At 38.3% G+C, this 27,234-nt stretch overlaps 1 long non-coding RNA gene across 1 annotated transcript; it reads left to right on the top strand.

Annotated features, from left to right (window-relative positions):
* Positions 1–22,276: 22,276 nt before the first annotated feature.
* LOC132694737 (uncharacterized) lies at positions 22,277–27,028 on the top strand. The gene is made up of 2 exons (XR_009617458.3): positions 22,277–22,733; positions 26,822–27,028. It is a non-coding gene; the product is annotated as an uncharacterized LOC132694737 (long non-coding RNA).
* Positions 27,029–27,234: the final 206 nt, after the last annotated feature.

The raw sequence follows: 27,234 nt of genomic DNA, 5'->3' as shown, positions 1-27,234 counted from the left end.
GAGAGACTGGGTCACAGGGGAAGGCTTTTGAGGGATGAGGTGCATACCTACTCCAAGCCCCAATCTACCCAATGGAGAATGTTCCCCCTGAAGACAGAGTTCCAGTTTACCCAACCCTTTTGGCCAAGAAGGGCCAGGTGGAGTGGCTGGTATAATCACCTGTCAACTTAAAATGGTCAGAAAGGCAATAATTAAGCAAAAGTGTTTATCTGGGATCATAAGCTGCAATTCAGGGTACACGAGTTTGGGTAGCAACCCACATAGTGTCTACTAGGGGGTGAAAGTCAAAGATGTTTATAATTTTTTTTAATGTTTATTTATTTTTGAGACAGAGGGAGATAGAGCGTGAGTGGGGGAGAGGCAGAGAGAGAGGGAGACACAGAATCCCAAACAGGCTCCAGGCTCTGAGCTGTCAGCACAGAGCCTGATGTGGGGCTCGAACCCAGGAACTGTGAGATCATTGACCTGAGCTGAAGTTGGATGCTCAACTGACTGAGCCACCCAGGCGCCCCAAAAGCCAAAGATGTTTAAATACAAAACAAGAATGCTTATATACATTGCTCAAATAATTCTTTTTTTTTTTTTTTTTTTTTTTTTTTTTTTTTTTTTTTTTTTTTAGAGAGAGAGAGAGAAAGAGAGAGGGGCACCTGGGAGGCTCAGTCAGTTAAATGTGTGACTTCGGCTCAGGTCATGATCTTGCAGTTGGTAAATTTGAACCCCATGTCAGGCTCTGTGCTGACAGCTTGGAGTCTTGTGCCTGCTTCGAATTCTGTGTCTCCCTCTCTCTCTGCCCCTCCCCTGCTCATGCTCTCTCCTTCTCAAAAATACATAAACATTAAAAAAGTTATTAAAAAGAGAGAGAGAGAGAGCATGCCCAAGAGTGTGAGTGGGGGCGAGGCAGAGGGAGAGCAAGAGATAGTATCTTAAGCAGGTTCCATGCCCAGCTCAGAGCCCGACATGGGGCTTGATCTCACAACTATGACTTCACGAGCTGAGCCAAAATCAAGAGTCGGTCGCTTCACTGACTGAGCCATCCGGGCGCCGCTGTTCACAAAGAATTTTGGTCACAAAGAATTTTGATGGACTCTGGCAGCAGAAAACTAATCTTGACTAAAAGGTGGCTAGGGCTTTTGCCAAGCAAAAGTTGTAGCAAGTTGCAGATTGTTGTGCAGAGTCCTTGGAATATTTGCGGTTTGGCCCAGTTCAGAAGTTCGTGGTTCCACTTGAGGAGAACAGTGAGGACGTGCATGAAGCCCACATCCTTAATGGCCTCCCAGGTCAGTTTCAAAACCCCTTGACATAAGTGATTCCATTTTATTTCATCTTACACACACACACACACGCACAGAGAGAGAGAGAGAGAGAGAGAGAGAGAGAGAGATCTGGGAACCCTACTTGCTGGAGAAGCCCAGAAACTCCATCAGGCAGCAAGTCCAAATTGGGACTGTCACCAATTTGCAGTCACTGACTGGAGTGATATCCAGGTGGGGTGAATGGGAGGGGCCTCAAGCACGCCGGAAGCTATCTAGTTGTTTGGGGGTGGGCCTTAGCTCCACAGTCTAAGAGGTCTAGGCTGCCCAAGGGCTACTAAAGGGGTGCCTAATGCACATGCAATTGCAGCACAGTTCGGCTTAGCCTGTAACAGGGCAAGGGTCAGGAGAAGCCTGGTCACAAGAGGCTTGGGAAGAAGGCATCTACTTAATTCCAAGCCCTACGCTACAAAAAGTGTGCCTATTCCCCAGGAAGGCAGTGCTGGAGAATGCTGGACTGCCTGGCTGGGGTCCTGGCTGGGGTTTCCTTTATATTAAATTTCCAATTCTGATGAATGTATCTACTCATTTCTAGCTGCTGGCATGAGTTCTTGGGCGTGCACTGAAGAGTTGATTGAAGTTGGGGGCAAAATTTGTCTTCTGGGTAAACTTCCCGATTGTTGGAAATCTGCTTTTCACATAAGAGACTGTTAAAAACTGAGAACAAACTGAGGGTTGATGGGGAGGGAGGGGAGGGTGGGGGATGGGTATTGAGGAGGGCACCTTTTGGGATGAGCACTGGGTGTTGTATGGAAACCAATTTGACAATAAATTTCATATATTGGAAAAAAATAATAATAAAAAAAAAGGAAATCTGCTTTTCAAAACACAAGATACATCTCCCGTCTTCAACCTTCTCGGGCCAGGGGTATTAGCAGCAGAAATAATAAACTTTAAAAATAAACCGCAACACTTTATTTCTTAGGGAAGTTTTAGCTGTAGAGGTTGATCCTGCCCTAAATGGTGTCTCACACTTCCCTGGGACCCACGGAGCACCGAGCCAGTAAGAAGCACCGGGCAGAATTAGCAGAGAAGGGCAGTCACACACTGCAAGGTGGAGGACATTGCAGAGGTGACAGGAAATGAACAGTGGAGCGAGAAATGGCCATGAAGGCCTCCTGAACAAATCCTCAGACCTATGAAAACTCTGAAGTATCCAAAAGCTACAAAAATATCGTCATGTATGTTTTCATTATATCCTGATTCAGCCAGAGGAAGGGTTAGCATTTAGATCCTATTTAGGGAATAGGATCAATGTTCACCAGCTGAAAAGTGAGCCTTCAAAAATGTATCCATCACCAGAGCTACCAGTACATTTATAAACTAGCACCGCGATAGTTTGTGATTCAATCACTAATTTCATTATATACTTGTATTTTAAAAAAAAAGAAAAAAAAAGAAGATAGTCTCAGAACTCATGGATATTTCATTTTAAACCCCTTTGGCACTTAGCAGACATAACACATGACCAAAACATATTGCTTTTGAGATAAGGAACCAAAGAAAGAGAAACAAAACAGCAAATAATGTTTAGTTTCAGCTTCACATCAGTTCTGGTTAATCTATGACAGGTGCTTAAACCACAAGACCTGTGAACTTAAAATATTTTAGGAAAAATCTTTCCTTAATAATTTAACTGATGGGGGCGCCTGAGTGGCTCAGTCGGTTAAGCTTCCGACTTCTGCTCAGGTCATGATCTCACCGTCCGTGAGTTCGAGCCCCGCGTCGGGCTCTGTGCTGACAGCTCAGAGCCTGGAGCCTGTTTCAGATTCTGTGTCTCCCTCTCTCTGACCCTCCCCCGTTCATGCTCTGTCTCTCTCGGTCTCAAAAATAAATAAACATTAAAAAAAAATAATTTAACTGATGAAGAGACATGAGCAGGATGGCAGAATAGGAGGTTCTTTGTCCCTTAACAGCAACACTAATTTGACGACCATCCGCACATAAAAACGTCTTCACAAGTGCTGTAGATTCCAGGGTGAGAGATTATAGGAAGGAGCATGGATATAAGAAAAGATGCATTGATGGGAGTAAGGAGGACAGCCTCACTTTGTACACATCAGCCTTCCCTGTGCCCAGGAAGTGCAGTATAAGAGAGACCCCCTCCACCTGGTAAAATACTGGTAATCACCTCTAAAGAAACAGAGATATCCAAACTACCTGGCGAAGAGTTTAGAAGGGATGGGAAATGTTTTTAAACATCGTGCATTTGGGGCACCTGGGTGGCTCAGTCAGTTGAGCGTCCGACTTCAGCTCAGGTCATGATCTCGCGGTCTGTGAGTTCGAGCCCCGCATCGGGCTCTGTGCTGGCAGCTCAGAGCCTGGAGCCTGCTTTTGATTCTGTGTCTCCCTCTCTCTCTGCCCCTCCCCTGCTCATGCTCTGTCTCTCTCTGTCAAAAATAAATAAACATTAAAAAAAAATTTTTTTAAACATCGTGCATTTGGTGAGAAAACTACCTAACAGAGAAACTGGTTTTTGAGAAATGTTTGATTGGTGGAAGCTACTCAATTCCCTGATGTTGTTCAGATGAACTGTCATTCTCTTTAAGGAGCCTTCCTTTAATCTTCTTCCCAGAAATTTGTCGATTACATTTGGGGTTTCCTACCCTGGACCAGTTCTCGTGGATTTTCCATTCCTGGGCCTGTGCTCCCGGAAACTTAGATTCTCTGTATCCATTTTTCTATCTCTTCAATGTACTGTGTAGTGACCTGTGACCTCAGTTCCCTCATGGATTAAAGAAGAGCTGTTAATTTTTAATTTATTTAGCTTTTTTTCTTGTTGTGTGGATGGCAGTGATCATTTCTGAGCTCCATATTTGCCAGACCAACACCCAGAAGTCCATTACTAATTGTGTAATCTCAGGCATAATCATTTCTGCAGTTAGAACAGGCTCATTTATTGAATGGATGGACACTGAATAACTAAAAGAGTGAGTATAGTAAGAATTAAGTAAAGTGGAAGCAGCTAGAGTCATGACGTGACAGAATGTTTTTATTCCCCTAAAAACAGCATTCAGTGGATCAACAAAACAATCGCTTTAGTTCGTTTTTTTTTTTTTTTTTTTAATAAGTAGGATTCGTTAGGAAATAGACTCTGAAATTCTGAGATTTCTGGGTAGAAGCTTTAATGCTAAATGCTTTTGGGAATGAGAACACTGAGGGTAAGGGGAGCCACGCTGGGTAAAGGAAGAAATTGTGCATCCACACAATGTAGTTGCAACAGAGGTCCCAGCTGATCCCATGGGGGAATTCTGGGACTTGGCTGGTCCTTCCAAGTTGCACTTCTTGAAATAAAAGGGCTGGGTCTGCATACCCCCCCTCCCCCAGCTTAACCAGTCATTTGATTTGGGCTGTCCTGAGAGGGTGACTTTCTTTGGCAGAGAGCAATTCCCAGTAAGAGACTCAATTGAGAGAATTCATTTGCCAACACTCCCAGGAGCTTGGGAAGTAAATACCTCAGTCCTGAAGGGGGTATTCGGGCAACACACTAGAACATCTACTGCAACCTACTCTTGCACTGTTTGGATCTGCTTGGCTAGTATAAAAGTGTTCCATGACTAGCTCCTCCAGCATTCTAGTCAGTCTCTTTTCTTGGTGAAACTTACTAGTGAGACAAACTCTTCACCCTGTCATTGCAACTAACATTTACTACCTTCTTACCTCACTACCCATTCTAGACGCCGCTCACCCTTGACCGTGCTCTCAACTAGTCTAGGTGTTTTACCTAGTGGGGTGACCATGATACTCATTGCTAAGGTATCTAAGACTCTGGCTGCCAACTTCTTCTCAGATCACTTCTACTGAACTTATCTATTAACTGTCAAAATTTAGCGGGGAGCTTGCAAGAGATATCCTAGTGGGTCACCTTGATGACAAACATATGCTTCACCTTCCCTCTTATGCAACAACAGCCCTACATTCTCCTGGTAATCAGACTTAATTAACTTTGTCAGGATTGTGACTCATTGCTTTTCCTGCTGGGCTCTTGGCATAAAAACCCCAGACTAGCAGCCATAGTTTACGCTTTAATGAGATTCTGATTGTTTGCCTGATGAAAGTGCTCCCGGGGTGGAAACCAGGGCTTTCAGACCTGCATATCTTAAAGTTGAGATTATGTAAACACAAATTCCCCAAACCGATGGTAGCAGTGGTAAACAGGGTCAATCCTATTTCCACCATTGGTTCCCAGATCTGTGGATTCTACCTACTGAGACATAGAAACATGTAATAATTGTTGATTGAGAGTGTTTTCTGTTAATCCGATATTCCTCATGTGACTCATGAGTCTTTAAAGACTCTAAAACTATTGAGAAAGGAGGTGACCTTCTAAGTAAATAACCCACATTAACAATTGTAACAGCAATAATGATATTTTCCATACTGAGTTGTGATAGCTAATTTTATGTGTTAACTTGAGGACCATGGGGGCACCCAGACATTTAGTTAAACATTATTCTGGGTGTGTCTGTGAGGGTGTTTCTGGATAAGGTTAATAATTTAATTGGTAGCCTGAGTAAAATAGATCGCCTGCCCTAATGTGAGTGGACCTCATCCAATCAGTTGAAGACTAGAATTTTTTTTTTTTTTTTTTAAAGACTGAGTAAAAGGGAACTTCTCCTGCTTGATTGCCCAGCTGGAACACCAGCCATTTTCTACCTTTGGACCGAAACTTACAACATTGGCTGTCCTGGGTCTCTAGCTTGCCAACTGCATATCTTGACACTTTTTTAGCCTCCATAGTCATATGAATCAATTTCTTGTACCTATCCTATTGGTTCTGTTCTTCTAGAGAACCCTGAATAATATAGGTTTTGGTACTAAAACTGGTTAAGAGAAACAGAATGTTGAGGATAAAGTTTCTGAATTAGTTCTGGAGTTTCTGAAATTGGCTCTTGATTTGATTAGATTTAAAGACACTAATGACTATTTCCAGTTGTAAAGGGGGCATTGATAGTCCACGGTGTGATGTGGCAATGGATATACAAAAACATCACCACTGGATACTCATCATCAACCACTTAAAAAAAAAAAAAAAGAGGAAGCTGGGGGACCATGAGACTTTCATGGTTTTTTTTTCTCTAATAAAACTAACAAATATAACAAAACTGGTTGGTTGTTTGTACTGGATAAAGTGGAGAAAGAAAAGGATGAGCTCAGGGATTTGAACTTCCAACTCAACTGCTGCATAAATGATCTCAAAACTTTATGTATGCCATGAAGGACACCCTTATATTCTCCACACACAGGGTCGAGATTGTTGAAAATCCAACCTAGAATCTCATCCTATGATTATTGAATTACTACAGATATTGAAGTCCCAGCTTCAAAGAGTATCTACTGTTAAAGAGAGAGCGTTGAGTGAGGAAGAATGGAGTCCTGAAAGTTGGAATGGGGACATGTGGGAATATCCTGGTGAAGCTGGGGATATTGAGCCTCTAAATTCTGATGGATCTTATTTACCACTGGAAGAGATCTCCCCATCCCCAGAGGGAGCAGCCTTTCACCCTCAGTGGGAGTAGCCTCTCTATCCCCTTCTGAGAGGATTAACCTTACGATGCTGAGGACACTGTACAGACTCCCTGAGACAGCTGCTCAGCAAGACAATTCTGAATATCCTCAGGACCTCCCTTTCACTCTTCCTTACTTCTAAACTTATAACAAGACTCAAGTCCCAGAAGGTGCCTAACGGTACAAAGTAAGATCCATGAGAAGGTGAGCTCTACTTCAAAAAAACAACTGGAGTTTTCTAATTTATGCAGATGAAAATCTGGGAAGCATGTGTGGGAATGAATACTAAGGCTGTGGGATTTTCCCATTAGATAAAAGGAACATGAAGTTGGATTGGGTCAAATTTATTAATATGAGGTCACTAAGCAGAGATTCTGCATTTAATATTGCAGTTTGGAGAGTTAGAAAAGACTCTAACAATTTGTTTAGTTGGTTGACTAAAATATGGACCAAAAGGTGGCCTGTCGTGAGAACATTGGAAATACTAGAGCTGTGTTAGTTTAATGTAGGAAAAGCTGAAGGAGGTTGGAATGTTAGAGTGGATTTGTTATTTAAAACCTACTCACCCACACTGGGAGGGTCTGGAAGACATACATACCCTTCACCATGAGAGATAAATTTGTGAGGGGAGTCCCTAGCATCCTTGAAGGACGCTGAGATCACTCTTCTCTGTAAACTAGACTTACTGTAGGAATTGCAGTCACTGAATTGGGAATAAAAGCAAGGAGGCTAATTGGATCCAAAGTGGCAGTGGCCGAATGGCAACATTCAACTGCAAAGGAAAGCTGAGTGTTGTTACTATAACGGACAGCACAGCCAAAGCAGCCACCAGAATACTCTGACTCACATAGACCTGTGGCCTTGCACAATTAACTAAGGTGTTCCTAGAAGTGAAACAGATGGGAAGCCTACTAAGTCGTCACTCGATCAGTATAAGCAGAAAAGTTCTAGGTCAAGTGAACCAAAGTCTACCTGGATCATTAAAATATAGAGTCATGGTTCTTCAATCGATTTCCAGACTTAAGCCAGTTTACAGACCCAGAATGAAAAGGAGGACCGGTCCCCATGAGGAAGGGTTTCGGTATATTGCCTAAAATTTATACTGTTAATCTTTTCCCCAACCTTCCTCAATGAGACCTACAGCCTTTTACTAGGGTAACTGTGCACTGCGCAAAAGGAAATAATCAGAACTTTCAAAGACTGTCTGTTGGACACTGGCTCGGAACTAATTCCAGGAGACCCAAGACATCACTATAACCCACCAGTCAGAGTAGGGGCTTATGCAGATCAGATGATCAATGGAGTTTTAGCTCAGATCCCTCTCACAGTGGACTGGGTGGGTCTCCAAACCCATCCTGTGGTTATTTTCCTTTTCTGGAATGTACAATTGGAATAGATATACTCAGCAGCTGGCAAACTCCCCACATAGATAGGTTCCTGGACTTGTGGAATGAGGGCTATTATGGTGGAAGCTACTAGAACTGCCTGCACCTAGGAAATAGTAAACCAAAAATAATACCACATTCCTGGAAGAATTGCACAGATTAGTACTACCCACCATGAGGGACGTAAAAAATGCAGGGGTGCTAATGCCCATCTCATTTTTCCTATTTGGCCTGTGAAGAAGATAGATGGATCTTAGAGAATGACCAGAGGGTTTTGTAACCACCTGGGGATGATTATTCCAATTGGAGTTGCTGTACCCGATGTGGTTTCATTGCTTCAGCGAATTCAATACACCCCTGGTGTTTGGAATGCAGCTACTGACCTGGCAAATGCCATTTTCGCTCTTCCTGTCAATAAGACCAATCACAAGCAGTCTGATTTCAGTTAGCAAAGCCAGTAATACACTTTCACTGTTCTTCCTCAGGGGCATATCAACTCTCAAGGTCCATGTCATAATTTAATGTGCAGAAACAATGATTACCTTTCCTTTCCACAGATATCACACCGATCCATTACATTAATCACATTACATCATTAAGTATAAACATTTCTAATCTGTAAAAAAGAAAAGAAAGTAAAGAAAGAAAAGAAAAGAAAAGAAAAGAAAAGAAAATTGCTCTTTCCAATCTCTTGTATTAAAACTTTGTAGTTTTAATACCCCAAAGAAAATTATTTTGTTCACTTACTGTATTCGAAAGCAATACGAATTCATTTCCAAAAATTTGTGTACATATTCCCTTTTAACCTAGCCTTAAATATTTGTTCTCCTCTCTACTTATTCTAAACTATATACAGACAAAATTAAGATAGTTGTTATGAGAAAACGACTGAGTCATCAAAGGCGTCCTCTGTGCTAATCCCCCCAAATTTCATACTACCTTGAGTAAGTGTCTTAACCATCCTTTGAGAAACCACAAGTATTTCTAAAGGATTCTGCTAGACTGAGTGAGGCAAACATATACCAAACATTTCCTGGACTGAACTTAAATGCATGTTCTATGTTTCTCTCTCTTAAGAGTTCAAGTATTAGCAACCAAAATTGTATCTAGGTATTTGTTTATAATCAGCAAGCAGCTTGCCTGAAGTGGATGGAAGGAAGATAGATATGTAAAATTAAAATACATAAAAATCTTCTTTATTTAGAAACCAAAAGTGAAATATAGCATTTTTTTTTCTTTCTGTTGCTGTTGCAAAGGTCATCACTCTGTTTCTTCTCTTAAGCAGTAACAATGTGACTTAAGTTTATTTTGATTGGCTACAGGATTTCGAGATGTTCCAATACCATTAAATCACCTTCGCTAGGTATGGAAGGATGATTAGGAATTAATCAGGAAAATATCAATATAATATTAAATATAATATGTTGCAAGGAGCTACACAGACAAAGGCTTGGAGGTAAGATATCTATTTGGTGGGTTTTAGAAAAGCAAGCATGATAGGAACTTACATTATGAAGCCATGTGGTACATGATAGCATTGGGGATTTGTTTCTTTCCCATATGATTGAGGGCTTTATATGCAAGATATGCAGAATATTCTGGGAGAGGAGACAAAGGGATGGAAGACATAAACACTAATGTTTTTAAGTTTATTTTTTTTAGTAATCTCTACACCTAACATAGGGTTCAAACTCACAACACCAAGACCGAGAGTCACATGTTCTTCCAACTGCACCAGTCAGATGCCTCAACATCAAAACTATTTTATGCGAGGAGCGTACGTGGGAAAATAGGGAATAACTGAAAACATTAAGGAGGTGTGAGTTATCTCAGACGAATGGTTTGCTATGCAAATAGTATAAAGACATTAAAGAGTAAGAGGGTCATGTGTCCAGATCGTGGACGTTTATATAACTTAATATGCTTAGGCATAGTTCTATGTATTGATGTCATGGTATATAATTAAAGTCCTTATAAAATATGCTAAAAAGCTCATTGACTAGGGATTTGAAATTTTCTCATGTTCTATAGAAAGATTAATCTAATAAATAGGAGTTAGGATGGCAGAGATATGGAAAACCGCATTATTGGTGGTAAGAGGATTAGGACCTAGAATGAGCTAACATGGAGAATAGAATAGAATAGAATAGAGTTAGAATAGAATAAAGTTCCTAAAATGGAAATTATTTGGTTTTACTAGAGGAGGGGGTATTGAGGTAGGAAGCACAATGCTTCTCATATTTCTACACTGATATATAGGAGTTGGTATAACACATTTATCTTTATTTTGTCTTTTTTTTTGTGATTAATCAGAGAAAACTGTTCAATTGGGTAGATAAAAAGCTTGCTCTAGAGGTTAGGAGTGAGGTCTACTTGAGATAATGATGTGGCCTTCATTCACATTTAAATAAATGTTAATATATTTGGCATATGAAGAAAAGGGCATATGTAAAAAGACAAAGGTCTAAAATAGAACTTCAAAGAAAAACATTGGAGACAGAGAGAGAGAAAGAGAGAGAGAGAGAGAGAGAGAGTCCAAAGAGATAGAAAACTAGTCAAGAAGCAATATGACCACAATGGGGGAGGTTAAAGATGAGAGCATTTTCAAGAGGCATTAGATATCTATACTGTAAAATGCTCCAGGGCTATAAATTGCCTAGTTAATTGGCAGTTTATGATCAATGGTGACCTTAAGTGTGACTGAAGTCCCTTTACTGTTACTTTTAAGAATTTTACAATTTTTAGTTAGCTTTTAGTATTTTTCAGATTTTTATGCTAACATAGCCTGTCATTACTAAAAACTGAAAGTGTCTTTAGAGACCTTCAGTTTGTTAATGCACATTTTTCATGAATATTATTTTTAAGTGTGATACTGTGGTTTAAAATAAATATGTATTTTGGTCTTCCATCTACAGTTTCTGGCTTACAGCTCCTAAACTCCTTGGAATTTCCTAAGTGATAAATACAATGGGAACATCTTTTATTATAACTTTTGGTCTCTGGTCCTCAATTCCTGAAATCAAGCCACTTCAGAGCCCTAAAGGTAAGATGGGTATTTTGTTATTTGTAACAAGTTCCTTTCAACCAGGAAGGCTTGACAGAGTTTATGTTAATGAGTTGTCTTGAGGAAATCCCCAAGCCTGGGGGGGGGGGGGGTGTTGCCAGGGAAACCAACCACGAAATGAGGGTTGGAACTTTCAGCCCCACCCCTGGACTTCCGCAGAGGAGATTGAATATACCAATGGCCAATGATTTAATTAAGCCTGCCAATGCAGTGAAGTCTCTGTAAAAACCCAAAAGGAAGGAGTTTGAGAGCTTCTGGGTTGGTAAATCAGAAAGTTTCTACCTGCCATTATGCCTGGCCCCAACCCCAAATGCCACAGGAACAGAAGCTCATTTGGTCGGGACCTGGCCGTATGCATGTCTCCATCTGGCTGTTGATTTGTATTCTTTAATATTCTTTGTAATACACCAGTAATCTAGCAAATAAACTGATTTCCTGAGTTCTGTGAACCCCTCCAACAAGTTTATTGGAAGCCAATAAGGGGATTGAGGCACCCTTTGATTTATAGCAAATCAATCAGAACCACAGGTAACAGTCCAGGCTTGCAATTAGCATCTGGAGTAGAGGCAGTCTTGTGGGACTGAGCCCCTAACCTGTGGGATCTGATGATACCTCAGGACAGTGTCAGAACTGAGTTAAAAAAAAAAGAAAAGAAAAGAAACAAAAGAAAAGAATTGAGTTGAACTGTAGGACACCCAGATAGTGTCCAATTGCTTGGTGATATGGGGAAAAAAATTCCACCACATTGTAATTGGTGAGCAAAATCGTAATAAGTATGTTATATTTTTGTGGTTATTATTATTACTATTGTGAAGGACACTTCAGTAGTCCTGAAGATAAGAAAAGTGTTTTGTTCCATCACAGGTCTTGTAGTAGAATCATTTCTATGAATATATTTTCTAATAAATTGTCCTAGCATGACTAGAATAAAGCACGTATGATAATATCTTAGTCTTCTATGATTCTGAAGGGTTGCATTTGCAAATGCAGCAGAATCAAATTTTCACTGGAACAAAAATCAAATGTGTATGTGTGAAAATACATCTTTCATTTACCTATAATTTAACCTACCTTTCAAGTCCTTATTCCCCTAAAATACCCAGAAAATTCAACTATGCCAATTTGCCAGACAAATCAGATTATATCTGGCCTGTTGTCAGTATCTTACCTCTCATTGGCATATATTCAGTAAATTCACAATTCTCTCATTTTTTCCTTATGACATCTCACCAGGCAGGTATAGTCAAATACTATATTTTAATATCACTTAAAACAATTCTTATCTTGGTGTTTATGCTGCAAAATTGGTATATATTTAAGATTATTTACTTTAGTTTGGTGCTTTTTTTCTTTAGGAATTGTTTTTTATTTATTTTTTGCTTTTTTTTATTTATTTTGAGAGAGACATAGAGAGCAAGTGGGAGAGGGGCAAAGAGACAGAAAGAGACAGAATCCCAAACAGGCTCCTGCTGTCAGTGCAGAGCCTGATGTGGGGCTCGAACTCACGAACTGTGAAATCATGACCTGGGCTGAAATCAAGAGTCAGATGCTTAACCGCCTGAGCCACGCAGGCACACAGGAATTGCCCTTTTATGGCTTATATAAAATACCTGTAGGTCTAAAAAAACCAAAACTATCATGTAAATCTAGCTTTTATTATTTCTCCTATCCCCTTCCTTCATTAGTTGTGGTTTACCCTAAAATTTTTTTTATTAAAAAACAATTTTTTAATGTTTATTCATTTTTTCAATTTAATTTTTTATTTTTTTTTAATTTACATCCAAATTAGCATATAGTGCGACAATGATTTCAGGAGTAGATTCCTTAGTGCCCCTTACTCATTTAGCCCATCCCCCTTCCCACAACCCTCCCTTAACCTTCAGTTTGTTCTCCATATATTCATTTTTGAGAGACAGAGACAGAGCGTGAGTGGGAGAGGGGGAGAGAGAGAGAGAGAGAGAAGGAGACACAGAATCTGAAGCAGGCTCTAGGCTCCCAGCTATCAACACAGAGCCTAATGCGGGGCTCGAACCCACGGATCTTGAGATCGTGACCCGAGCTAAAGTCGAACATTCAACCGACTGAGCCACCCAGGTGCCCCTATAATTTTTTTCTTCTAAAAATTGTAAGAAAATTACCCATAAGTATGTGTGTATGCAAGTATGTATTTAAATTGTAGCCCTCCCCACAATTTCCTAAGCAAAAGGCTATCTACTATAAATTTTGTTCTCCTCCTTGCTGTTTTCATTTAATAATATCTCTTGAAGACGATCTATGACAATATAAGAAATGGGCTCTTATATATCATTTTTAAGTGGCATATTACTTTACATTATGAATGTACAGAGTTTATTCGAACAGTCACTTATGGGTGCACATTTGGGTTGCTGGTACTTTTCTTATGGCAAAGAACCAACAATGCTGTTAGGAATAGCCTTATGCGTATCTTTTTGTTTGTCACTCTACTTTGAGTATAAGATTTTTGGTTTGTCATTCTATTTTGGGTATAGATTCTTAAAAGTAGAATTTCAGGGTCAAAGAGTAAATGCATATGTCATTTTGCAAAAGGCTCCTCACTGGGGATCTCATCATCTTTCAGTTCTACCAGTCACGTATGAATTGCCTGTTCCTCCATAATCTCACCAGCAGAATATTTGTAACACTCAGAAGATTTGTTATACACAATTTTCTTATTAAGTGTGCAATTAACTTTTTTCATATGTAAAACTTAATTGTCATGAATCAGTAAGGATATTTTCACCAAAAGAGTAAGAAAGAAGATAAGGGCTAGATCATAAATTCCTGAAGTATCAGCTTTATTATCTTGAGAAAGCTCTCATAGATTTCTCATTGATGGAAATATGTAGCGGTCTGGGGAAAAAGGTTGATTACATGATTATAAAACATAGCACTCCTCAGATGTTCACTTTTATTTATTAATTGAACTTATTTTTAAATATCAGAAATAACACATGTTTACTGTAGAAAATGGTAGGAAATACATGTGATGTTAATGAAACTAGTCCACTTAGCCAGAATCAACATGGGACTACATCCAAAAAGAATTTAATTTTCTTATACATAAAAATTGAAAAAGTAATATTAATTCTAATGGATGTTTTCCAGAATTTTTATTTTGATTACATTTAATTTATTGATGAATATGAGAGGAGTAATACGTTAGACACTGAAATTTCTATCTAAAAATAAATTACGTTTGTTCATCTTGCCATCTTTTACTACAATTTTAAATCTTCATCATTTCATGTCCCCTATTAAATTTTTCATCTGAGTTTTATATATTTGTTATGTTGGGCAATACCTTTTCTCTCATTGGAATGATTTGCTTTTCTAACAGTTTTTCATTTGTGTATAATAAGGTATATGTCTTGGATATTTGTCATGAGATTGGCCAACATAACTTTCAGTCATTTTTTTAATGTCACTTTTTCTACAAACCCACAATTAATATTTTGTCATTTATAATCAATTGTCACTAATCTTTTAACTTTTCTCCTCTTCACTTGCTAGAATACTGGGGCAATGTAAATAAGAATGGTGATAAACACATTTTAGTGAGTACAAAATATATAGAATCATCATTTTGTTTCATTTTTGACAATAATTTTATTCTTTTATTTTTTTATTAATTTTTTTATTATGAAATTTATTGTCAAATTGTTTTCCATACAACACCCAGTGCTCATCCCAACAGGTGCCCTCCTCAATACCCATCACCCTCCCACCCTTCCCTCCCACCACCCATAAACCCTCAGTTTGTTCTCAGTTTTTAGGAGTCTCTTATGTTTTGGCTCCCTCCCTCTCTAACCATTTTTTTTTCTTCCCCTCCCCCATGGTCTTCTGTTAAGTTTCTCAGGATCCACATAAGAGTGAAAACATATGGTATCTGTCTTTTCTCTGTATGACTTATTTCACTTAGTGTAACACTCTCCAGTCCCATCCACGTTGCTACAAAAGGCCATATTCATTCATTCTATCTCATTGCCAAGTAGTGTTCCATTGTGTATATAAACCACAACTTCTTTATCCATTCATCAGTTGATGGACATTTAGTCTCTTTCCATAATTTGGCTACTGTTGAAAGTGCTGCTATAAACATTGGGGTACAAGTGCCCCTATACATCAGCACTCCTGTACCTCTTGGGTAAATTCCTAGCAGTGTTATTGCTGGGTCATAGTGTAGATCTATTTTTAATTTTTTGAGGAACCTCCACACTGTTTCCAGAGCAGCTGCACCAATTTGCTTCTGCTATCTTCGTGTCACATCGACGAATCCAAGCATAAATGAAATACAACATCTGAAAAACAAATGAGAAAAGTCTATTAAAGATGTGATATTGACACACACATATGCATAATAGATATGCACTGATATACTATAGATTAGTATATATATCAGAATTTACAATCATTTGCATTACATATTGAAATGACTAACAGAAGTTATATATTGAGTGAGATGATTGCTTACAATATGAGAGAAGGAAGAGACTGCAATCTGAAATGGAACGGGATTTGGATCTGGAATACTCTGAAGACAGAAGGAAAATCATAGTTATAGACGAAGAAAAATGATGAAGGGATTATTAAAAACACTCAGAGAAAACTTAAGTATGTTTGGAAGGCTGCAACAAGACCCTGGTCCATTGTATTGTATTGTATTGTATTGTATTGTATTGTATTTATTATTATTTTTGTTGCGGAAACCCTATCACCTCACTGTTTCCAATGATCTTTCTATAAGACTCTATTTTAAGTGGTCCAATATTATTCTGTAGCTTTCAGATTAAAATTCAAACTCTCCCCATTATTTATGGGAACACTCATGACATTCTAATTTTATCCATTAGTTTATTTAGCTCCCTGTCAGCCATTCACTTTGAATACCTTGAATTTTCCGAGCACCCCCTGCTATCCCTCACTAATTTTATTGCAATATGCCTCCTCTCCCGGCATTGAATACTATACACCCATCCAGTCTGGACTGTTTTCTCCAACTATATTGTTTCTTACACTATATTTATGCTTACAGGCACTTATTACACTGAATTATAATTTTTTGTTTACTTGTCTTCTTCTTATATCATGTGTTACTCAAGACAAGGGATAGTTATAAAGGTTATGCATAAAACTTTATATTTTCAAAGGTGTGTTGACACATAGAGTGAAGTGATTTCCTTTATTCCTTTTTTTTTCTTTTAATGAAAGAAGGTAAGAAAGGAAACAGTGAAGAAGAGAGGGAAGAAAAATTCATCAGAGGTTATAGAATTTTCAGGAGAAGAAAGGATATGGGTCCTCTCAGAGTTTCTACTGTGATTACTTGTATCACCCTTTATATTCAGCCTCATTTGAAAAGGAAATTTCATATACTCCATCTTTGTCTTCCACCCTTAAAATATCCTGACAGATTTCCCACTTTCACAGAGATCTAATGGAAACACTATTGTCTTAAATAACAGTAGAGTCAACCCACCCCAACTGCCTTATTTCTTCTTAGCAAGGATCATAAGGTATATAAGAGCCCCAACACATGAAATATAATTTTTATGAAAAAAAAAAAGATGATGAAAAAGAAAGAAAGGAAAGGAAAGCAAAGGAAAGGAAAAACTACCTCCTTTCTCCCAAAAAAGAATTTAGGAAAGAGGAGAGTGGTATTTTAAAATACTCCTCTAATTAATATACTTAGAGGACTCCAAAAGATATTATCTATGTAAGGTACAAACAGGATGCTACAAAAACTAGAACTCTCAAGAATCATATAAGGGTTTATCAGATTAAAAATATGATTGTTGAAATAATAATCAGTAGAAAGATTTTAAAAAACAATCTAAAACCTAAAACAGACAGAAAATACAGAGAAAAGATGCTAATCTGCAAATCTTAATATTTGAAAAAGAGAAGTCATGGAAAGAACAGGAAATAGAGTGGAGGAAAAATAAACCTATAAGTCACAGAGTATATTTTTTCCTAAATTTGAAAGACAAACTTTCAGATTGAGAAGGCCAGAGAGTGCACAGCAAATAAATGATTAAAAAGCACTCATACCCAGAATATCTTAAAGTTTCAGCTCCCCAAATGAATAAAATATCTTTAAAAGCTAAAATCAGGTCATTTTTACGGCATGAAATTACACTGGGAGCAGACTTCTCATCAACAACATTGTTTGCTAAAAACAGTGAGGCAACTCTTGTCATACTCTCTAAGAAACTAATCTTTAACCTTTGAATTTATACCTAGCCAAAATAAAGACCTTTTCAGACATGCATGAAGACAGAACATTTATCTTCCATACACCCAGCTAAATTCCATTAGAGCTAAACTCCATTAAAGTGTGAGTGTAAAATGTGAGTGTAAAAAAAGGAAGAAGGAATTGCAAAAACAAACAAATGGAATCTAACCCAAGAAAGAGTGAGGAAGAAGAAGGATTAGTTTGATAAAAATAATAATTAAACACATAAAGAAACTAAGTCATAAAAGACAAAGAAATGCTTTTTTAATAGAAGAATGTGTAAATGATTACAGTATTTTCATGTTTTCTTTATTTCAGATATATTCCAAGATTTTGAACCCAGTAAAGATTAGAGGGGAAAATGGAGAACCCGGTTACTGAGGAGACTATATGAAACCATTTCACTCACAATTTTCCTCCTCCTTTAAGTCTTCACAGTATTTTGCAGTGAAGTTGTTCAGCTCGTGTAATGTGTCTTCTGTCATATTTTTGAAACTGATATGCTCATTTGAGATATTATTACATATATTCATGTATAGTGTTACATTTTTCTCCCATTGTTGTATTATGCTTTGTTGAATGTAATCCACTGTTCTGTTGCCAAAGATGAGTTCTTGGTAATCTATAATTTATATCAGGAGATTTATAACTTTCACATAGTCAAACTTTTCTTGTGACATTATATTAATGTCACAATAACAATTTAAAGTTTAATGGAATACTCCTATTAAAATGATACCTATATATGTGTAAAATACTTAACCATATGTACTTTTAAGATTAAAACTCATTTGAGGTAAAAAATGTTTTATGTTACTCAATGGAGAACTAGTTCCTTGTTTAAGGAAATGCCTGAATAAGCTTAAAAAGAAAAAAAAATAAAGATTTCCGTGAAGCAGAGATTTCAAAATAAGAGATGATGCAATTCTGTAGTTAGTTTATAGAAATGGACATCACACTTTTGAAATGAGGAGGCGCCATAATATATTGGTGAGTCTCTGTTGTAGTTTGAGTTTCTTGGACAGATATAACCATAATTTAAGGGTGGAGAATTGGTAAACAGCAGTCTCAGGATTAAAAAAAAAGTTCAGAACCCAGGGATCATGTCTCTAAGAACATCAGAAGAGTCAGAAAACTTTATAACTTCTTCATTTTGTAGACTGTTTTGGCATATTTTGGCTTTTCTATGTAGACCAGTGTTAGTTTACCTGGGAACCCTGCAACTTAATAGAATCTTTAATTTTTAATTTGAGTTTTATGAGGATTAAATTAGATAAAATCACAAAGAATGGATGCTCAAGAAATGTTAGCTATTATTATAATCATTCTCTCATTTCCTCAAGATGCCTTTGTGCTCACTATTGTAGGAGGGAAAAGCATCTCCTACTAGCATGCAGGCTTGGGAAGAGATGCTCCCCACATATGGAGTGCTTAAAAGAACCTTTTAGGGGCACCTGGGTGGCTCAGTTGGTTGAGCCTCTGACTTTGGCTCAGGTCATGATCTCACAGCTCGAGAATTCGAGCCCCGCGTCGGGCTCTGTGCTGACAGCTCAGAGCCTGGATCCTGCTTCGGATTCTGCGTCTCCCTCTCTCTCTGCCCCTAACCCGCTCGCATTCTGTTTCAGTCTCTCTCAAAAATAAATAGACATTAAAAAAAGGGAAGCTTTAGTTATCAAATAAGTAATTAATAGATGTTTAAAGAAACAAATTATCATAGGGTTTGGGAGTTTAGTCAAAGAATGGAAGAAAACACGATCAATGTAGCAAAGAACAGAAACACGAAGGAAAGGTAAAGGGACATTAAAACCATACAGTGTAAGATCAAACGATAGACGGATGATCAAATATTCCCTCCTGGTCACTTCCAGACTACACAGAACTGGAAAAGTACTTAGGGTTCTCTGACCCTGGAAATTAAAGGTAAACATAATCATTCCATCATCAGCTATCACTTTTGGACTTGCCCCTAAAATTCCCTTTACTTTGAGGTCTAATTAATTGCTTGTATATCTGGAAATTGTCTTCCAGGTTTTTCTCAGATGAAGTATATGACTTTTTATTTTGTTAGGATGGATGAATTATATCTTTTCTGAAATTCAAGATAGACGAATGGTAGTTATTTTCTCTCCATACGTATTCAGTACTAGAGGATGTCTAATTATTCTTTAATTATATCTTTGTTTAAATCTGTTCTTTTTTTCTCTTTATGAACTCTTATTACTTACATAATAAATCACTTGGATAAGTTATCCAAGTCTATTATGATTTTCATATCTCTTTAATTTTGAATAATTAAATTTTAATTTCTTATTCAATTTTAATTTCTTCTGTATAATCTTCCAAAACATCCAGTTGGGCCATAATGAGCTCCACTCTCTCTTTTAACTCATCTACTGAAGTCATTGCGGTGAAAGTCACATTGTTTCAATTTAAAATTTTTTGATTCCATAATTTAATGTCTTACATAATCCTATTATGCTGGTTGTTTAATTTTGTTATCTTTCTCTTCCAGGCATTCTATTTTACTAGTAGCTATCTGTTTGGGGCCTTTGGATTTTTCCTCCTTTGGCCTCTGGGTCCTCTAAAATCAATAGCTATTTTTATTTTCCCTTAGTTTTATTTACTCTGGAGTTTGAGATCAAGCTTTGGAATACTTTGAGAAGTGTCAAACCTACGTGTAATGGAAGTCACACTTGTTCCGTCCGCTATATGTCAATGGCAGGCCACGTGACAAGTTTTAATTCTATGTTCCATATAAAGGGAGACACCTGGTCCAATGCCTTCTCAGACACAAGGTCTAGTACTCTGTATGATTTAGAATTACAGGACCTTTTGTGCATGCCAATTCAGCTTATATACAAAACCTTTGAGATCAGAGAGACGAGCGAGTCCTTGAAGACAACACAAGAAGGTTGGTACAAACTTTCTGCCATAGAGTTCAATAATCTCAAGAGACTAGGGACAAGAGAGGAACAAGAGTGGAGTAAGAGAGCCCTATCTCTTCCCCTAAGTCTTTTTTGTTTGTTTGTTTGTTTGTTTGTTTTCTGTGAAAGAGCCAGGCTCTTAACTATCACAGAAGTAAACAAGTACATCACCTCCTTTTTACTGGAACCTTATAAGAGTTTTGGACATAGACATATTTTTTAAGTGTGTTTGTTTGTTTGTTTGTTTGTTTGTGTTTTGTTTTGTTTTTTTAGAGAGAGAGAGCATGTGTGTGCGTGGAGGAGAGGCAGAGGGAGAGGGAAAGAGAGCATCTTAAGCAGACTCCATGCCCAATGTGGAGCCTGACATGGGGCAACTGACATACTTTCAATGTCTTTTCTATTTCTAGCTCCAGTTAGCGGAGGGACTTGATACTAAGAAATGGGAAGGAAGGGCAGAATAAAAGTGAATTTGGACTATCTGAGATGTTAATGAAAAATCACTGAAATTGATCATTACAGATAGATCTCATTCTTTTACCTTGTTTGTTTTTGTTGTTGTTGTTGTTGTTCTAAAAATTCTAATAAAATAAAAGGAGGATAAAGAAGGCATAGATTCACAATAATGAGGAGAAAGGAAACCATAGAAATGGCGTTTTGGAAGGTGGATAGCAAAAGCTACTGGTAACTTCATGGGCTTTGGGAAAGTGAACCAAAGTCAGCAGTGAGAAAACAGAAAAAAAAAAAAAATGCTGACCCTCATTTAAAAATCCCAAAAGCTCTATGAATTGGTGACAAAGTCATACTTTATTATTCCAAGTGGAGGTGTGGGGAAGCCTGAAAACTGGAAAAGTACCTGAGTGTCTATAGATGATTCAGATACTCCTTTTGCCCCATATTTTCTCCCCTATTTCATACAACCGAGTTACCCTCTGTGAGATAATAGGATATATATCTAAGTCTGTATCTGTATCTATACCTGTATCCCTCTATCTGCCCTATTTTCTGTCACAGAGCTTCTAAAGCCCTGATATTTTCCGAAGTAATAAGAATATTAGGAACATCTCTTATTCTGACATTTGATCTTTGACCCTGCCTCTGACATAAGGATCTTAAGTCCTTATAAATTCCCAAGTGATAAAAGCCCTAGGAACATCTTTTGTTCTAATGAAGTGACTCTGAGCAGGCTCATGGGAGCTGGTCACTGGAAAGAGCAAGCCATGATAAGAAGCTTGGAAGTTTCGGCACCCTCCCACCCTCTTGAGAAGGGAGACAGGCTGAAAAGGGAGTCATTAACTCCATCCATCATGCCCATGGGATGAAACCTCCATAAAAATCCCAGAAGTATGGGGTTCAGAGAGCTTCCACACTGGTGAACATAACATCCATAAGGTGACATAACCCCGGCTCCGTGGGAATAGAAGCTTCTGGGCTCAGGACCCTCACACGCCTCACCTTATTATCTCTTTATCTGGCTGTTGCCTCTGTATCCTTTATAATATCCTCTGATAAAATGGTAAACCTAAGTGTTTCTTGGAGTTCTATGACCTACTCTAGCAAATCAATTGCCCCTGAAGGGGTAGTTATGAGAAACTCTGTTTTGTCGCCAAATCTGACAGAAGTTGTGAGTAATCTGGCCACCAATACTTGCCATTGGCATCTGACGTAGGGTGGAAGCAGTCTTGTGAGACTGAGCCCTTACACTGTGGAACTGGACCACTGTCTCCAGGGAGACAGTATTGGAATGAAGTTGAATTATAGGGCATGTAGGTGACGTCACAGAGAATTGCTTGATGAGGGAATAACCTACAACACTTTGATGCCAGAAGGGTCAGAAGTGAAGTGTTCTTTGTGAGTGTAAAGGAGACTCACAGGGAAAGAAACTCATGGTAAAGAAGAACGGTTTGTTTTTTTCCTACAACAGGTGGAAATGGAGTTTTCTCTCAATACCCTCTCTTACCCATATTAATGAAAAACTGTCTGGGGAAGAGTATTGAAGGATTCCTCTTCCAAGGAACTAACTGGCCCAAGAGGGGAAATGAAAACAAACAAACCAATGCAGATATTGACAATTGGGTTCCTCAGTGAAATGCCCAAGTCCACAAACTCTACGTATGCACCGACGTCCCACTCAGTTGATCGGGTATCACACTCTTAAATGAGTATGGGCAACCAAAGATCACCAGATATTTGAAAAAAAGCTGCTACCGTGAAAGACTGAGAAAAAAATATAACACACATAAAATGGATGAAGAAGAAGCAGAGAGAACGCAATGAGAATACTCAACAAGTTCTGTAAATAAACTAAAACTCTCTTAGATTTCTGGGTGCACCAGGGTGGCTTGGTTGGTTGAGCTCCTGACTTTGGCTCAGGTCATGGTCTCTCAGTGTGTGGGCTCTAACCCCATGTCAGACCCTGTGCTGACAGCTCAGAGCCTGGAGCCTGCTTCTAATTCTATCTCCCTCTCTGTCTGCCCCTCCCCTGTTTGCACTCTCTCTCTCTCAAAAATAAATAATAAACATTAATTTTTTTTTAATTTTAAGCTCTTAGATTTCTGATGGAAGTATAAAAATAAAAAACAAAGTTGAAAGTTTCTTATAGTTAAACGTACCCTATCCAACCCAGAATTGTACTCTTATGTATTTATCTGATAAGATTTTTACTTTTTTTACTTTTTTAAAATGTTTATTTATTTTTAGAGAGAGAACACAAGCAGGGGAGGAGCAGAGAGAGAGGGAGAGAGAGAATCCCAAGCAGGCTCCATGCTGTCAGCACAGAACCTCAGGCGGGGCTCGAAGTCACAAACCAAGAGATCATGACTGAGCAGAAACCAAGAGTCAGAAACTTAGCCAACTGAGCCACCCAGGTGCCCCTACTTGATAACATTTTTTTAAATGTTTATTTATTTTTGAGAGAGCGAGAGCAAGGGAGGGGCAGAGAGAGAGAAAGAAAGAGGAAGGCGAGGGAGACACAGAATCTGAAGGAGGCTCTAGGCTCTGAATTTTCAGCACAGAACCTGATGCAGGGCTCAAACCCACGAACTCTGAGATCAGGACCTGAGCCAAAGTCAGATGCTTAACCAACTGAGCCATCCAGGTGTCCCCTGATAAGATTTTTAAAAAAATATGTCTACATAAAGACTTGAACATCATAGTAGCTTTATTTATATTAGCCCCAATCTGGAAGCCACCGAAATGTCCACCTACAGGTGAATGGATAAACATTTTGTGTATTCATACTATGGAATACTACTCAGCAACGAAAAGGAATTAGCTACTAATAACACATAATGTGAGTCAATCTCAAACACATGCTTAATGAAAGGAACCAGTCATAAAAACCCATTTATATAAGGTTCAAGAGCAGGCAGAATAGTGCAGGACGACAGAAAGTAGATTAGTGATTACCAGGGGCTAAAGTTGGTGGTGATGGCGGTGGGGGTAACTTTGAAAGGGAAGGTTTTGTGTGTGTGTGTGTTTCATCTTTTGTTTACTTTTGGGGAACCCTGATTAAGAAATTTTATTATAGGGGCGCCTGGGTGGCTCAGTCGGTTGAGCATCCGACTTCAGCTCAGGTCACAATCTCACGGTTTGTGAGTTCGAGCCCCGCATCAGGCTCTGGGCTGATGGCTCAGAGCCTGGAGCCTGCTTCTGATTCTGTGTCTCCCTCTCTCTCTGCCCCTCTCCCATTCATGTTCTGTCTCTCTCTGTCTCAAAAATAAACATTAAAAAAAAATTTAAAAAAAAAAAAAAAAAAAAAAAAAAAGAAATTTTATTATAGAAAATCAATGCATCTGATGTCTCCAAATAAATTTGTAACAATAGACACACAGGAGACACAGACAGTAGTTGCTATATCATAGCCTTGTTCCTTCCAAAGGATAAAACGTCACTCAAAAATGGGGCGAGGGGGCTGAAAGGGAGAGAGGTGGTTAGAAGAAGTAGGTACCAGCCTTTTTTTTTTTTTAATTTTTTTTTTTAACGTTTACTTATTTTTGAGACAGAGAGAGACAGAGCATGAACGGGGGAGGGTCAGAGAGAGGGAGACACAGAATCTGAAACAGGCTCCAGGCTCTGAGCTGTCAGCACAGAGCCCGACGCGGGGCTCGAACTCACGGACCATGAGATCATGACCTGAGCCGAAGTCGTCTGCTTAACCGACTGAGCCACCCAGGCGCCCCGCAGCCTTTTGATTAAAAGTCACACAAAGTGGGGAGCCTCTGTGGCTCAGCTGGTTAAGCATCTGACTCTTGATCACGGCTCAGGTCGCAATCTCATGGCTCATGAGTTCAAGCCCCACATCAGGCACTGCGCTGACAGTGCAAATCCTGCTTGGGATTCTCTCTCTCTCTCTCTCTCTCTCTCTCTCTCTCTGTGTGTGCCCCTCCCCCACTCACACACACACTCTCTCAAAATAAATAACTTTAAAAAAAAGCACACCAGGTATCTTTTTGAATTGGCAAAAATATTGTATATCTTGATTTTGATGGTTACACAGGTTTATGTTTGTTAAATACAATGAACTATACACTCAAAGTGGGTGGGTGTATTATTTTGTATTTTAATTATACTTCAATAATGTTGAATTGAAAAGACAATTTTTAAAACCTCAGAGAAGTAAGATATGATTTTGTACCTACGCCCAAGAATAGGATGTGATACAAGAAGACTTTAGAAAACAACAAACGTTTATTGAAAATGAATGATGCCAGGAACGCATTTTTGAATAGGAAAATTAAAAGATAATTTTAAAAATCATCCATGAAACAGGACAGAAGGATAAAATGAGGCAAAACGGGAGGAAATAATATTATAAAATAGGAGAAATCCGGAAACAGATGAAAATGCTGGGGGTGGATGGAGAAAATAATAAAAAAGAGATGATTTCCCGTAAATAAGGGATATGAGTTTTATCACCTCTTGCTTATCCTCCTTAGTTCCTTTCTCAGATGCTTCCCATCTTGTATCTTTAAAAATAATCTTGAATTTTTATGCCCTACTGTCTCCCACAACAATGCCCAAATTAACTTTCTCCTTGACACAGTGGCTGCCTTTATTCCCTGAGGGCTTACCTGCCTCAGCTCTGCTCTCTGCCAGCCCAGCTCTGCTCTCAACTCCCTCTGCTTTATTTTCAGTTTCACCATCTATCGCCATTGCTGGCAATTCATGGTTATCTTTTCAGGAAAAAAAAAAGGAGGGGGGGAAGGGAGGTCAATTCTCTAGTCTTCTTTTTTTACTCTCTAACTCTCCAGACATTCCCAGGGTCCTTGGTCTGATTCTGATTCTGATGACAGATATATATATTTTTAATTTAAACATTAAAATATTTTTAAATTAAATTAAAGAAAATAATCAGTGAAATTAATTAATTAATTAATTAAAAATAATTTTAAAAGGGCTATATTGGTTTCAGGAGTAGAATTCAGTGATTTCATCACTTACATACAACACCCAGTGCTCATCCCAGCAAGTGCCCTCCTTAATGCCCATCACCCATCTCCCCCATCTCCCCACCTGCTCCCCTCCATTAACCCTCAGTTTGTTCTCTATCATCAAGAATCTCTTGAGGTTTGTTTCCCTCTATCCTTCTCCCCCACTTCTGTTATTCTGTTTTGTTTCTTAAATTCCACATACGAGTGAAATCATATGGATGAAGCAGATGTGGTATATGTACACAATGGAATATAACTCAGCCATCAAAAATGAAACCTTGCCATTTGCAATGATGTGGATGGAGCTAGAGTGTGTTATGCTAAGTGAAAGAAATCAATCAGATAATAGATATTTTATACAAATATCTTTTATAAAAATAAAATTAAAGTAACATACACAGCTGCATACAAGGGGAAAAAATTATTTTATAACAAACTGCATTAGAGAATATACGACAGAACATAAATTACATCTCCAGCTTTATAAGCAGCTCAAGCCAGTTGCCTATTATATTTATTGGATGGCAAGGATGTTACACTTCTCCTCAGTACTTATAGTGGGTTTGTCAACATCATAGACACAGAGAAGAGGACTGTATTTGGGGCACCTGGTCCTTAAAACATTATCCACAAACCTGATGCCTCAAATTATATAACCAGAGGTTTGTTCACAGATATGATTTTTTCTTCCTCATTTGAATATAACATACTTCGGGGTAAATTCAAAAATTAAAACTTCCACACACACATAGAAAGTATCATTTTATATTAAGATCAAAAAGTCTTAAAAACAAATACAAAGAATAAAAATAATGTAAATAACAAATTATTAATAACAAAAAGCAACCCCAGGGAAAGCATAAGAAACCACGTATCCTATAGCAATAAAAAAATTTCAGTACATATGATCAAACGATCTTTCTACTGTTCCATTGTCACCTAACTTTCTAGGAATTGAGTTGCTGGAGGAAACAGACTGGAATTAAGCAGCCTGGGATGATACCATGTAGAGATGAGGAATCTTCAGCCTTGTTCTTTCTCCGCAAGAAGCAAATGTTTATCACATCATCACTGACTAGGATCCCTGGGTCCTATAAATCTCATAGCATGTGTCTATTTTATGTCTTCTAGCAGTTAAATAAAAATCCTGGATAGTTACGTTCATGCTAATAGTGATTTTCCTTCCCATAAGAGTCTGCATGTGAGATCATCCTAAAATGCCTAAAAAACAAGAAATGCTCTTTTGGTGACAGCAGAGACCTGGATTTCCAGAGGCCTAGACCACCATCCTTTTTTTTTTTTTTTTCCCACACACTGTGTACAAAACTAAGCTCTGACATCGTAACTTCACCGTGGACTGGCAC

This window comes from Panthera onca, chromosome B4 (genome assembly GCF_046562875.1).
Source record: "Panthera onca isolate mPanOnc1 chromosome B4, mPanOnc1 haplotype 2, whole genome shotgun sequence".
NCBI lineage: Eukaryota > Metazoa > Chordata > Mammalia > Carnivora > Felidae > Panthera > Panthera onca.
This window is presented reverse-complemented; position numbering and strand designations above follow the sequence as displayed.